Source organism: Schistocerca cancellata, chromosome 9, assembly GCF_023864275.1.
Source record: "Schistocerca cancellata isolate TAMUIC-IGC-003103 chromosome 9, iqSchCanc2.1, whole genome shotgun sequence".
NCBI lineage: Eukaryota > Metazoa > Arthropoda > Insecta > Orthoptera > Acrididae > Schistocerca > Schistocerca cancellata.
In genome coordinates, this window is record NC_064634.1 from 526,328,901 (window position 1) to 526,344,546 (window position 15,646).

Below are 15,646 nucleotides of genomic sequence, written 5' to 3' on the forward strand. Positions count from 1 at the left end.
CTGAACGTTACAATTCACTATCAGTTTTTTGTCCGATTTGAAAATCTTTGACTAACAGCAGAACGGCCATAAGGTGCCCGAGGCAGCAATAGACCCATGGAGACAAGTCTGCTGGAGGACCATGTATTGAATCGGGACGCATTTGAGTGTATCCATCGTCATTAGGAGGCCCTGAACGTTACAATTCACTGTCAGGTTTTCGTCCGATTCGAAAATCTTTGACTCACAGCAGAACGGCCATAAGGCGCCCGAGCCAGCAATAGACCCATGGAGTCAAGTCTGCTGGAGGACGAGGTATTGAATCGGGACGCAATTTGAGTGTTCCATCGTCATTAGGAGGCCCTGAACGTTACAATTCACTATCAGTTTTTCGTCCGATTCGAAAATCTTTGACTCACAGCAGAACGGCCATAAGGTGCCCGAGGCAGCAATAGACCCATGGAGACAAGTCTGCTGGAGGACGATATATTGAATCGGGACGCAATTTGAGTAATCCATCGTCATTAGGTGGCCCTGAACGTTACAATTCACTATCAGTTTCTCGTCCGATTCGAAAATCTTTGACTCACGGGAGAACGGCCATAATGTGCCCGAGGCAGCAATAGACCCATGGAGGCAAGTCTGCTGGAGGACGATGTATTGAATCGGGACGCAATTTGAGTGATCCATCGTCATTAGGTGGCCCTGAACGTTACAATTCACTATCAGTTTTTCCTCCCATTCGATAATCTCGACTCACAGCAGAACGGCCATAAGGTGCCCGAGGCAGCAATAGACCCATGGAGTCAAGTCGGCTGGAGGACGATGTATTGAAGCGGGAGGCAATTTGTGTGGTCCATCGTCATTAGGTGGCCCTGAATGTTACAATTCACTATCAGTTTTTCGTCCGATTCGATAATCTTTGACTCACAGCAGAACGGCCATAAGGTGTCCGAGGCAGCAATAGACCCATGGAGACAAGTCGGCTGGAGGACGATGTATTGAATCGGGACGCAATTTGAGTGTTCCATCGTCATTAGGAGGCCCTGAACGTTACAATTCACTATCAGTTTTTTGTCCGATTTGAAAATCTTTGACTAACAGCAGAACGGCCAAAAGGTGCCCGAGGCAGCAATAGACCCATGGAGACATGTCTGCTGGAGGGCGAGGTATTGAATCGGGACGCAATTTGAGTGTTCCATCGTCATTAGGAGGCCCTGAACGATACAATTCACTATCAGTTTTTTGTTCGATTTGAAAATCTTTGACTAACAGCAGAACGGCCATAAGGTGCCCGAGGCAGCAATAGACCCATGGAGACAAGTCTGCTGGAGGACCATGTATTGAATCGGGACGCAATTTGAGTGTCCATCGTCATTAGGAGGCCCTGAACGTTACAATTCACTATCAGGTTTTCGTCCGATTCGAAAATCTTTGACTCACAGCAGAACGGCCGTAAGGTGCCCGAGCCAGCAAAAGACCCATGGAGACAAGTCGGCTGAAGGACGATGTATTGAATCGGGACGCAATTTGAGTGATCCATCGTCATTAGGTGGCCCTGAACGTTACAATTCACTATCAGTTTTTCGTCCGATTCGATATTCTTTGACTCACAGCAGAACGGCCATAAGGTGCCCGAGGCAGCAATAGACCCATGGAGACAAGTCGGCTGGAGGACGATGTATTGAATCGGGACGCAATTTGAGTGATCCATCGTCATTAGTTGGCCCTGAATGTTACAATTGACTATCAGTTTTTCGTCCCATTCGATAATCTAGACTCACGGGAGAACGACTTAAGGTGCCCGAGGAAACAATAGACACATGGAGACAAGTCTGCTGGAGGACGATGTATTGAATCGGGACGCAATTTGAGTGTTCCATCGTCATTAGGAGGCCCTGAACGTTACAATTCACTATCAGTTTTTTGTCCCATTCGATAATCTAGACTCACGGGAGAACGACCATAAGGTGCCCGAAGCAACAATAGACCCATGGAGTCAAGTCTGCTGGAGGACGAGGTATTGAATCGGTACGCAATTTGAGTGTTCCATCGTCATTATGAGGCCCTGAACGTTACAATTCACTATCAGTTTTTTGTCCGATTCGAAAATCTTTGACTCACAGCATAACGGCCATAAGGTTCCCGAGGCAGCAATAGACCCATGGAGACAATTCTGCTGGAGGACGATGTATTGAATGGGGATGCAATTTGAGTGATCCATCGCCATTAAGTGGCCCTGAACGTTACAATTCACTATCAGGTTTTCGTCCAATTCGAAAATCTTTGACTCACAGCAGAACGGCCATAAGGTTCCCGAGGCAGCAATTGACCCATGGAAACAAGTCTGCTGGAGGACAAGGAATTGAATCGGGACGCAATTTGAGTGTTCCATCGTCATTAGGAGGCCCTGAACGTTACAATTCACTATCAGTTTTTCGTCCAATTCGAAAATCTTTGACTCACAGCAGAACGGCCATAAGGTGCCCGAGGCAGCAATAGACCCATGGAGACAAGTCTGCTGGAGGACGATATATTGAATCGGGAAGCAATTTGAGTAATCCATCGTCATTAGGTGGCCCTGAACGTTACAATTCACTATCAGTTTTTCGTCCGATTCGAAAATCTTTGACTCACGGGAGAACGGCCATAATGTGCCCGAGGCAGCAACAGACCCATGGAGACAAGTCTGCTGGAGGACGATGTATTGAATCGGGACGCAATTTGAGTGTTCCATCGTCATTAGGAGGCCCTGAATGTTACAATTAACTATCAGTTTTTCGTCCCATTCGATAATCCAGACTCACGGGAGAACGACCATGAGGTGCCCGAGGCAGCAATAGACCCATGGAGACAAGTCTGCTGGAGGACGATGTATTGAATCGGGACGCAATTTGAGTGATCCATCGTCATTAGCTGGCCCTGAACGTTACAATTCACTATCAGTTTTTCGTCCGATTCGAAAATCTTTGACTCACAGCAGAACGCCCATAAGGTGCCCGAGGCAGCAATAGACCCATGGAGATAAGTCTGCTGGAGGACGAGGTATTGAATCGGGACGCAATTTGAGTGTTCCATCGTCATTAGGACGCCCTCAACGTTGCAATTCACTATCAGTTTTTCGTCCGATTCGAAAATCTTTGACTCACAGCAGAACGGCCATTAGGTGCCCGAGGCAGCAATAGACCCATGGAGACAAGTCTGCTGGAGGACGATGTATTGAATCGGGACGCAATTTGAGTGATCCATCGTCATTAGGTGGCCCTGAACGTTACAATTCACTATCAGTTTTTCGTCCGATTCGAAAATCTTGGACTCACAGCAGAACGGCCATAACGTGCCCGAGGCAGCAATAGACCCATGGAGACAAGTCTGCTGGAGGACGATGTATTGATTCGGGACGCAATTTGAGTGATCCATCGTCATTAGGTGGCCCTGAGCGTTACAATTCAATATCTGTTTTTCGTCCGATTCGAAAATCTTTGACTAAGACCAGAACGGCCATAAGGTGCCCGAGGCAGCAATAGACCCATGGAGACAAGTCTGCTGGAGGACGAGGTATTGAATCGGGACGCAATTTGAGTGTTCCATCGTCATTAGGACGCCCTCAACGTTGCAATTCACTATCAGTTTTTCGTCCGATTCGAAAATCTTTGACTCACAGCAGAACGGCCATAAGGTGCCCGAGGCAGCAATAGACCCATGGAGACAAGTCTGCTGGAGGACGATGTATTGAATCGGGACGCAATTTGAGTGATCCATCGTCATTAGGTGGCCCTGAACGTTACAATTCACTATCAGTTTTTCGTCCGATTCGAAAATCTTGGACTCACAGCAGAACGGCCATAACGTGCCCGAAGCAGCAATAGACCCATGGAGACAAGTCTGCTGGAGGACGATGTATTGATTCGGGACGCAATTTGAGTGATCCATCGTCATTAGGTGGCCCTGAGCGTTACAATTCAATATCAGTTTTTCGTCCGATTCGAAAATCTTTGACTCACACCAGAACGGCCATAAGGTGCCCGAGGCAGCAATAGACCCATGGAGACAAGTCTGCTGGAGGACGAGGTATTGAATCGGGACGCAATTTGAGTGTTCCATCGTCATTAGGAGGCCCTGAACGTTACAATTCACTATCAGTTTTTCGTCCGATTCGAAAATCTTTGACTCACAGCAGACCGGTCATAAGGTGCCCGAGGCAGCAATAGACCCATGGAGACATGTCTGCTGGAGGACGATGTGTTGAATCGGGACGCAATTTGAGTGATCCATCGTCATTGGGTGGCCCTGAACGTTACAATTCACTATCAGTTTTTCGTCCGATTCGTAAATCTTTGACTCACAGCAGAACGGCCATAAGGTGCCCGAGGCAGCAATAGACCCATGGAGACAAGTCTGCTGGAGGACGATGTATTGAATCGGGACGCAATTTGAGTGTTCCATCGTCATTAGGAGGCCCTGAATGTTACAATTAACTATCAGTTTTTCGTTCCATTCGATAATCTAGACTCACAGCAGAACGGCCATAAGGTGCCCGAGGCAGCAATAGACCCATGGAGTCAAGTCGGCTGGAGGACGATGTATTGGATCGGGACGCAATTTGTGTGGTCCATCGTCATTAGGTGGCACTGAATGTTACAATTCACTATCAGTTTTTCGTCCGATTCGAAAATCTTTAACTAACAGCAGAACGGCCATAAGGTGACCGAGGCAGCAATAGACCCATGGAGACAAGTCTGCTGGAGGACGATGTATTGAATCGGGACGCAATTTGAGTGTTCCATCGTCATTAGGAGGCCCTGACCGTTACAATTCATTATCAGTTTTTCGTCCGATTCGAAAATCTTTGACTCACAGCAGAACGGCCATAAGGTGCCCGAGGCAGCAATAGACCCATGGAGACAAGTCGGCTGGAGGACGATGTATTAAATCGGGACGCAATTTGACTGATCCATCGTCATTAGGTGGCCCTGAAAGTTACCATTCACTATCAGTTTTTCGTCCGATTCGAAAATCTTTGACTCACAGCAGAACGACCATAAGGTGCCCGAGGCAGCAATAGACCCATGGAGACAAGTCTGCTGGAGGACGATGAATCGAATCGGGACGCAATTTGAGTGATCCATCGTCATTAGGTGGCCCTGAACGTTTCAATTCACTATCAGTTTTTCGTCCGATTCGAAAATCTTAGACTCACAGCAGAACGGCCATAACGTGCCCGAGGCAGCAATAGACCCATGGAGACAAGTCTGCTGGAGGACGATGTATTGAATCGGGACGCAATTTGCGTGATCCATCGTCATTAGGTGGCCCTGAACCTTACAATTCACTATCAGATTTTCGTCCGATTCGAAAATCTTTGACTCACAGGAGAACGGCCATAAGGTGCCCGAGGCAGCAATACACCCATGGAGACAAGTCTGCTGGGGGACGAGGTATTGAATCGGGACGCAATTTGAGTGTTCCATCGTCATTAGGAGGCCCTGAACGTTACAATTCACTATCAGTTTTTCGTCCGATTCGAAAATCTTTGACTCACAGCAGAACGGCCATAAGGTGACCGGGGCAGCAATAGCCCCATGGAGACAAGTCTGCTGGAGGACGATGTGTTGAATTGGGACGCAATTTGAGTGATCTATCGTCATTAGGTGGCCCTGAACGTTACAATTCACCATCAGTTTTTCGTCCGATTCGAAAACCTTTGACTCACAGCAGAACGGCCATAAGGTGCCCGGGGCAGCAATAGGCCCATGGAGACAAGTCTGCTGGAGGACGATGTATTGAATCGGGACGCAATTTGAGTGATCCATCGGCATTAGGTGGCCCTGAACGTTACAATTCACTATCAGTTTTTCGTCCGATTCGAAAATCTTTGACTCACAGCCGAACGGCCATAAGGTGCCCGAGGCAGCAATAGACCCATGGAGACAAGTCTGCTGGAGGACGATGTATTGAATCGGGACGCAATTTGAGTGATCCATCGTCATTAGGTGGCCCTGAACGTTACAATTCACTATCAGTTTTTCGTCCGATTCGAAAATCTTTGACTCACAGCAGAACGGCCATAAGGTTCCCGAGGCAGCAATAGACCCATGGAGACAAGTCTGCTGGAGGACGATGTATTGAATCGGGACGCAATTTGAGTGATCCATCGTCATTAGGTGGCCCTGAAAGTTACCATTCACTATCAGTTTTTCGTCCGATTCGAAAATCTTTGACTCACAGCAGAACGACCATAAGGTGCCCGAGGCAGCTATAGACCCATGGAGACAAGTCTGCTGGAGGACGATGAATCGATCGGGACGCAATTTGAGTGATCCATCGTCATTAGGTGGCCCTGAACGTTACAATTCACTATCAGTTTTTCGTCCGATTCGAAAATCTTTGACTCACAGCAGAACGCCCTTAAGGTGCCCGAGGCAGCAATAGACCCATGGAGATAAGTCTGCTGGAGGACGAGGTATTGAATCGGGACGCAATTTGAGTGTTCCATCGTCATTAGGACGCCCTCAACGTTGCAATTCACTATCAGTTTTTCGTCCGATTCGAAAATCTTTGACTCACAGCAGAACGGCCATAAGGTGCCCGAGGCAGCAATAGACCCATGGAGACAAGTCTGCTGGAGGACGATGTATTGAATCGGGACGCAATTTGAGTGATCCATCGTCATTAGGTGGCCCTGAACGTTACAATTCACTATCAGTTTTTCGTCCGATTCGAAAATCTTGGACTCACAGCAGAACGGCCATAACGTGCCCGAGGCAGCAATAGACCCATGGAGACAAGTCTGCTGGAGGACGTTGTATTGATTCGGGACGCAATTTGAGTGATCCATCGTCATTAGGTGGCCCTGAGCGTTACAATTCAATATCAGTTTTTCGTCCGATTCGAAAATCTTTGACTCACACCAGAACGGCCATAAGGTGCCCGAGGCAGCAATAGACCCATGGAGACAAGTCTGCTGGAGGACGAGGTATTGAATCGGGACGCAATTTGAGTGTTCCATCGTCATTAGGAGGCCCTGAACGTTACAATTCACTATCAGTTTTTCGTCCGATTCGAAAATCTTTGACTCACAGCAGAACGGTCATAAGGTGCCCGAGGCAGCAATAGACCCATGGAGACATGTCTGCTGGAGGACGATGTGTTGAATCGGGACGCAATTTGAGTGATCCATCGTCATTGGGTGGCCCTGAACGTTACAATTCACTATCAGTTTTTCGTCCGATTCGTAAATCTTTGACTCACAGCAGAACGGCCATAAGGTGCCCGAGGCAGCAATAGACCCATGGAGACAAGTCTGCTGGAGGACGATGTATTGAATCGGGACGCAATTTGAGTGTTCCATCGTCATTAGGAGGCCCTGAATGTTACAATTAACTATCAGTTTTTCGTTCCATTCGATAATCTAGACTCACAGCAGAACGGCCATAAGGTGCCCGAGGCAGCAATAGACCCATGGAGTCAAGTCGGCTGGAGGACGATGTATTGGATCGGGACGCAATTTGTGTGGTCCATCGTCATTAGGTGGCACTGAATGTTACAATTCACTATCAGTTTTTCGTCCGATTCGAAAATCTTTAACTAACAGCAGAACGGCCATAAGGTGACCGAGGCAGCAATAGACCCATGGAGACAAGTCTGCTGGAGGACGATGTATTGAATCGGGACGCAATTTGAGTGTTCCATCGTCATTAGGAGGCCCTGACCGTTACAATTCATTATCAGTTTTTCGTCCGATTCGAAAATCTTTGACTCACAGCAGAACGGCCATAAGGTGCCCGAGGCAGCAATAGACCCATGGAGACAAGTCGGCTGGAGGACGATGTATTAAATCGGGACGCAATTTGACTGATCCATCGTCATTAGGTGGCCCTGAAAGTTACCATTCACTATCAGTTTTTCGTCCGATTCGAAAATCTTTGACTCACAGCAGAACGACCATAAGGTGCCCGAGGCAGCAATAGACCCATGGAGACAAGTCTGCTGGAGGACGATGAATCGAATCGGGACGCAATTTGAGTGATCCATCGTCATTAGGTGGCCCTGAACGTTTCAATTCACTATCAGTTTTTCGTCCGATTCGAAAATCTTAGACTCACAGCAGAACGGCCATAACGTGCCCGAGGCAGCAATAGACCCATGGAGACAAGTCTGCTGGAGGACGATGTATTGAATCGGGACGCAATTTGCGTGATCCATCGTCATTAGGTGGCCCTGAACCTTACAATTCACTATCAGATTTTCGTCCGATTCGAAAATCTTTGACTCACAGGAGAACGGCCATAAGGTGCCCGAGGCAGCAATACACCCATGGAGACAAGTCTGCTGGGGGACGAGGTATTGAATCGGGACGCAATTTGAGTGTTCCATCGTCATTAGGAGGCCCTGAACGTTACAATTCACTATCAGTTTTTCGTCCGATTCGAAAATCTTTGACTCACAGCAGAACGGCCATAAGGTGACCGGGGCAGCAATAGCCCCATGGAGACAAGTCTGCTGGAGGACGATGTGTTGAATTGGGACGCAATTTGAGTGATCTATCGTCATTAGGTGGCCCTGAACGTTCCAATTCACTATCAGTTTTTCGTCCGATTCGAAAACCTTTGACTCACAGCAGAACGGCCATAAGGTGCCCGGGGCAGCAATAGGCCCATGGAGACAAGTCTGCTGGAGGACGATGTATTGAATCGGGACGCAATTTGAGTGATCCATCGGCATTAGGTGGCCCTGAACGTTACAATTCACTATCAGTTTTTCGTCCGATTCGAAAATCTTTGACTCACAGCCGAACGGCCATAAGGTTCCCGAGGCAGCAATAGACCCATGGAGACAAGTCTGCTGGAGGACGATGTATTGAATCGGGACGCAATTTGAGTGATCCATCGTCATTAGGTGGCCCTGAACGTTACAATTCACTATCAGTTTTTCGTCCGATTCGAAAATCTTTGACTCACAGCAGAACGACCATAAGGTGCCCGAGGCAGCTATAGACCCATGGAGACAAGTCTGCTGGAGGACGATGAATCGAATCGGGACGCAATTTGAGTGATCCATCGTCATTAGGTGGCCCTGAACGTTACAATTCACTATCAGTTTTTCGTCCGATTCGAAAATCTTAGACTCACAGCAGAACGGCCATAACGTGCCCGAGGCAGCAATAGACCCATGGAGACAAGTCTGCTGGAGGACGATGTATTGAATCGGGACGCAATTTCAGTGATCCATCGTCATTAGGTGGCCCTGAACGTTACAATTCACTATCAGTTTTTCGTCCGATTCGAAAATCTTTGACTCACAGCAGAACGCCCATAACGTGTCCGAGGCAGCAATAGACCCATGGAGATAAGTCTGCTGGAGGACGAGGTATTGAATCGGGACGCAATTTGAGTGTTCCATCGTCATTAGGACGCCCTCAACGTTGCAATTCACTATCAGTTTTTCGTCCGATTCGAAAATCTTTGACTCACAGCAGAACGGCCATAAGGTGCCCGAGGCAGCAATAGACCCATGGAGACAAGTCTGCTGGAGGACGATGTATTGAATCGGGACGCAATTTGAGTGATCCATCGTCATTAGGTGGCCCTGAACGTTACAATTCACTATCAGTTTTTCGTCCGATTCGAAAATCTTTGACTCACAGCAGAACGGCCATAACGTGCCCGAGGCAGCAATAGACCCATGGAGACAAGTCTGCTGGAGGACGATGTATTGAATCGGGACGCAATTTGAGTGATCCATCGTCATTAGGTGGCCCTGAGCGTTACAATTCAATATCAGTTTTTCGTCCGATTCGAAAATCTTTGACTCACACCAGAACGGCCATAAGGTGCCCGAGGCAGCAATAGACCCATGGAGACAAGTCTGCTGGAGGACGAGGTATTGAATCGGGACGCAATTTGAGTGTTCCATCGTCATTAGGAGGCCCTGAACGTTACAATTCACTATCAGTTTTTCGTCCGATTCGAAAATCTTTGACTCACAGCAGAACGGTCATAAGGTGCCCGAGGCAGCAATAGACCCATGGAGACATGTCTGCTGGAGGACGATGTGTTGAATCGGGACGCAATTTGAGTGATCCATCGTCATTGGATGGCCCTGAACGTTACAATTCACTATCAGTTTTTCGTCCGATTCGTAAATCTTTGACTCACAGCAGAACGGCCATAAGGTGCCCGAGGCAGCAATAGACCCATGGAGACAAGTCTGCTGGAGGACGATGTATTGAATCGGGACGCAATTTGAGTGTTCCATCGTCATTAGGAGGCCCTGAATGTTACAATTAACTATCAGTTTTTCGTTCCATTCGATAATCTAGACTCACAGCAGAACGGCCATAAGGTGCCCGAGGCAGCAATAGACCCATGGAGTCAAGTCGGCTGGAGGACGATGTATTGGATCGGGACGCAATTTGTGTGGTCCATCGTCATTAGGTGGCACTGAATGTTACAATTCACTATCAGTTTTTCGTCCGATTCGAAAATCTTTAACTAACAGCAGAACGGCCATAAGGTGACCGAGGCAGCAATAGACCCATGGAGACAAGTCTGCTGGAGGACGATGTATTGAATCGGGACGCAATTTGAGTGATCCATCGTCATTAGGAGGCCCTGACCGTTACAATTCACTATCAGTTTTTCGTCCGATTCGAAAATCTTTGACTCACAGCAGAACGGCATAAGGTGCCCGAGGCAGCAATAGACCCATGGAGACAAGTCGGCTGGAGGACGATGTATTAAATCGGGACGCAATTTGACTGATCCATCGTCATTAGGTGGCCCTGAAAGTTACAATTCACTATCAGTTTTTCGTCCGATTCGAAAATCTTTGACTCACAGCAGAACGGCCATAAGGTGCCCGAGGCAGCAATAGACCCATGGAGACAAGTCTGCTGGAGGACGATGTATTGAATCGGGACGCAATTTGAGTGATCCATCGTCATTAGGTGGCCCTGAACGTTACAATTCACTATCAGTTTTTCGTCCGATTCGAAAATCTTTGACTCACAGCAGAACGACCATAAGGTGCCCGAGGCAGCTATAGACCCATGGAGACAACTCTGCTGGAGGACGATGAATCGAATCGGGACGCAATTTGAGTGATCCATCGTCATTAGGTGGCCCTGAACGTTACAATTCACTATCAGTTTTTCGTCCGATTCGAAAATCTTAGACTCACAGCAGAACGGCCATAACGTGCCCGAGGCAGCAATAGACCCATGGAGACAAGTCTGCTGGAGGACGATGTATTGAATCGGGACGCAATTTGAGTGATCCATCGTCATTAGGTGGCCCTGAACCTTACAATTCACTATCAGTTTTTCGTCCGATTCGAAAATCTTTGACTCACAGCAGAACGGCCATAAGGTGCCCGAGGCAGCAATAGACCCATTGAGACAAGTGTGCTGGAGGACGAGGTATTGAATCGGGACGCAATTTGAGTGTTCCATCGTCATTAGGAGGCCCTGAACGTTACAATTCACTATCAGTTTTTCGTCCGATTCGAAAATGTTTGACTCACAGCAGAACGGCCATAAGGTGACCGAGGCAGCAATAGACCCATGGAGACAAGTCTGCTGGAGGACGATGTATTGAATCGGGACGCAATTTGAGTGCCCATCGTCATTAGGAGGCCCTGACCGTTACAATTCACTATCAGTTTTTCGTCCGATTCGAAAATCTTTGACACACAGCAGAACGGCCATAAGGTGCCCGAGGCAGCAATAGACCCATGGAGACAAGTCGGCTGGAGGACGATGTATTGAATCGGGACGCAATTTCAGTGATCCATCGTCATTAGGTGGCCCTGAACGTTACAATTCACTATCAGTTTTTCGTCCGATTCGAAAATCTTTGACTCACAAAAGAACGCCCATAAGGTGCCCGAGGCAGCAATAGACCCATGGAGATAAGTCTGCTGGAGGACGAGGTATTGAATCGGGACGCAATTTGAGTGTTCCATCGTCATTAGGACGCCCTCAACGTTGCAATTCACTATCAGTTTTTCGTCCGATTCGAAAATCTTTGACTCACAGCAGAACGGCCATAAGGTGCCCGAGGCAGCAATAGACCCATGGAGACAAGTCTGCTGGAGGACGATGTATTGAATCGGGACGCAATTTGAGTGATCCATCGTCATTAGGTGGCCCTGAACGTTACAATTCACTATCAGTTTTTCGTCCGATTCGAAAATCTTGGACTCACAGCAGAACGGCCATAACGTGCCCGAGGCAGCAATAGACCCATGGAGACAAGTCTGCTGGAGGACGATGTATTGAATCGGGACGCAATTTGAGTGATCCATCGTCATTAGGTGGCCCTGAGCGTTACAATTCAATATCAGTTTTTCGTCCGATTCGAAAATCTTTGACTCACACCAGAACGGCCATAAGGTGCCCGAGGCAGCAATAGACCCATGGAGACAAGTCTGCTGGAGGACGAGGTATTGAATCGGGACGCAATTTGAGTGTTCCATCGTCATTAGGAGGCCCTGAACGTTACAATTCACTATCAGTTTTTCGTCCGATTCGAAAATCTTTGACTCACAGCAGAACGGTCATAAGGTGCCCGAGGCAGCAATAGACCCATGGAGACATGTCTGCTGGAGGACGATGTGTTGAATCGGGACGCAATTTGAGTGTTCCATCGTCATTAGGAGGCCCTGAATGTTACAATTAACTATCAGTTTTTCGTTCCATTCGATAATCTAGACTCACAGCAGAACGGCCATAAGGTGCCCGAGGCAGCAATAGACCCATGGAGTCAAGTCGGCTGGAGGACGATGTATTGGATCGGGACGCAATTTGTGTGGTCCATCGTCATTAGGTGGCACTGAATGTTACAATTCACTATCAGTTTTTCGTCCGATTCGAAAATCTTTAACTAACAGCAGAACGGCCATAAGGTGACCGAGGCAGCAATAGACCCATGGAGACAAGTCTGCTGGAGGACGATGTATTGAATCGGGACGCAATTTGAGTGTTCCATCGTCATTAGGAGGCCCTGACCGTTACAATTCACTATCAGTTTTTCGTCCGATTCGAAAATCTTTGACTCACAGCAGAACGGCCATAAGGTGCCCGAGGCAGCAATAGACCCATGGAGACAAGTCGGCTGGAGGACGATGTATTAAATCGGGACGCAATTTGACTGATCCATCGTCATTAGGTGGCCCTGAAAGTTACCATTCACTATCAGTTTTTCGTCCGATTCGAAAATCTTTGACTCACAGCAGAACGACCATAAGGTGCCCGAGGCAGCAATAGACCCATGGAGACAAGTCTGCTGGAGGACGATGAATCGAATCGGGACGCAATTTGAGTGATCCATCGTCATTAGGTGGCCCTGAACGTTTCAATTCACTATCAGTTTTTCGTCCGATTCGAAAATCTTAGACTCACAGCAGAACGGCCATAACGTGCCCGAGGCAGCAATAGACCCATGGAGACAAGTCTGCTGGAGGACGATGTATTGAATCGGGACGCAATTTGCGTGATCCATCGTCATTAGGTGGCCCTGAACCTTACAATTCACTATCAGATTTTCGTCCGATTCGAAAATCTTTGACTCACAGGAGAACGGCCATAAGGTGCCCGAGGCAGCAATACACCCATGGAGACAAGTCTGCTGGGGGACGAGGTATTGAATCGGGACGCAATTTGAGTGTTCCATCGTCATTAGGAGGCCCTGAACGTTACAATTCACTATCAGTTTTTCGTCCGATTCGAAAATCTTTGACTCACAGCAGAACGGCCATAAGGTGCCCGGGGCAGCAATAGCCCCATGGAGACAAGTCTGCTGGAGGACGATGTGTTGAATTGGGACGCAATTTGAGTGATCTATCGTCATTAGGTGGCCCTGAACGTTACAATTCACTATCAGTTTTTCGTCCGATTCGAAAACCTTTGACTCACAGCAGAACGGCCATAAGGTGCCCGGGGCAGCAATAGGCCCATGGAGACAAGTCTGCTGGAGGACGATGTATTGAATCGGGACGCAATTTGAGTGATCCATCGGCATTAGGTGGCCCTGAACGTTACAATTCACTATCAGTTTTTCGTCCGATTCGAAAATCTTTGACTCACAGCAGAACGGCCATAAGGTGCCCGAGGCAGCAATAGACCCATGGAGACAAGTCTGCTGGAGGACGATGTATTGAATCGGGACGCAATTTGAGTGATCCATCGTCATTAGGTGGCCCTGAACGTTACAATTCACTATCAGTTTTTCGTCCGATTCGAAAATCTTTGACTCACAGCAGAACGACCATAAGGTGCCCGAGGCAGCTATAGACCCATGGAGACAAGTCTGCTGGAGGACGATGAATCGAATCGGGACGCAATTTGAGTGATCCATCGTCATTAGGTGGCCCTGAACGTTACAATTCACTATCAGTTTTTCGTCCGATTCGAAAATCTTAGACTCACAGCAGAACGGCCATAACGTGCCCGAGGCAGCAATAGACCCATGGAGACAAGTCTGCTGGAGGACGATGTATTGAATCGGGACGCAATTTGAGTGATCCATCGTCATTAGGTGGCCCTGAACCTTACAATTCACTATCAGTTTTTCGTCCGATTCGAAAATCTTTGACTCACAGCAGAACGGCCATAAGGTGCCCGAGGCAGCAATAGACCCATTGAGACAAGTCTGCTGGAGGACGAGGTATTGAATCGGGACGCAATTTGAGTGTTCCATCGTCATTAGGAGGCCCTGAACGTTACAATTCACTATCAGTTTATCGTCCGATTCGAAAATGTTTGACTCACAGCAGAACGGCCATAAGGTGACCGAGGCAGCAATAGACCCATGGAGACAAGTCTGCTGGAGGACGATGTATTGAATCGGGACGCAATTTGAGTGTTCCATCGTCATTAGGAGGCCCTGACCGTTACAATTCACTATCAGTTTTTCGTCCGATTCGAAAATCTTTGACTCACAGCAGAACGGCCATAAGGTGCCCGAGGCAGCAATAGACCCATGGAGACAAGTCGGCTGGAGGACGATGTATTGAATCGGGACGCAATTTCAGTGATCCATCGTCATTAGGTGGCCCTGAACGTTACAATTCACTATCAGTATGTCGTCCGATTCGAAAATCTTTGACTCACAGCAGAACGCCCATAAGGTGCCCGAGGCAGCAATAGACCCATGGAGATAAGTCTGCTGGAGGACGAGGTATTGAATCGGGACGCAATTTCAGTGTTCCATCGTCATTAGGACGCCCTCAACGTTGCAATTCACTATCAGTTTTTCGTCCGATTCGAAAATCTTTGACTCACAGCAGAACGGCCATAAGGTGCCCGAGGCAGCAATAGACCCATGGAGACAAGTCTGCTGGAGGACGATGTATTGAATCGGGACGCAATTTGAGTGATCCATCGTCATTAGGTGGCCCTGAACGTTACAATTCACTATCAGTTTTTCGTCCGATTCGAAAATCTTGGACTCACAGCAGAACGGCCATAACGTTCCCGAGGCAGCAATAGACCCATGGAGACAAGTCTGCTGGAGGACGATGTATTGAATCGGGACGCAATTTCAGTGATCCATCGTCATTAGGTGGCCCTGAGCGTTACAATTCAATATCAGTTTTTCGTCCGATTCGAAAATCTTTGACTCACACCAGAACGGCCATAAGGTGCCCGAGGAAGCAATAGACCCAT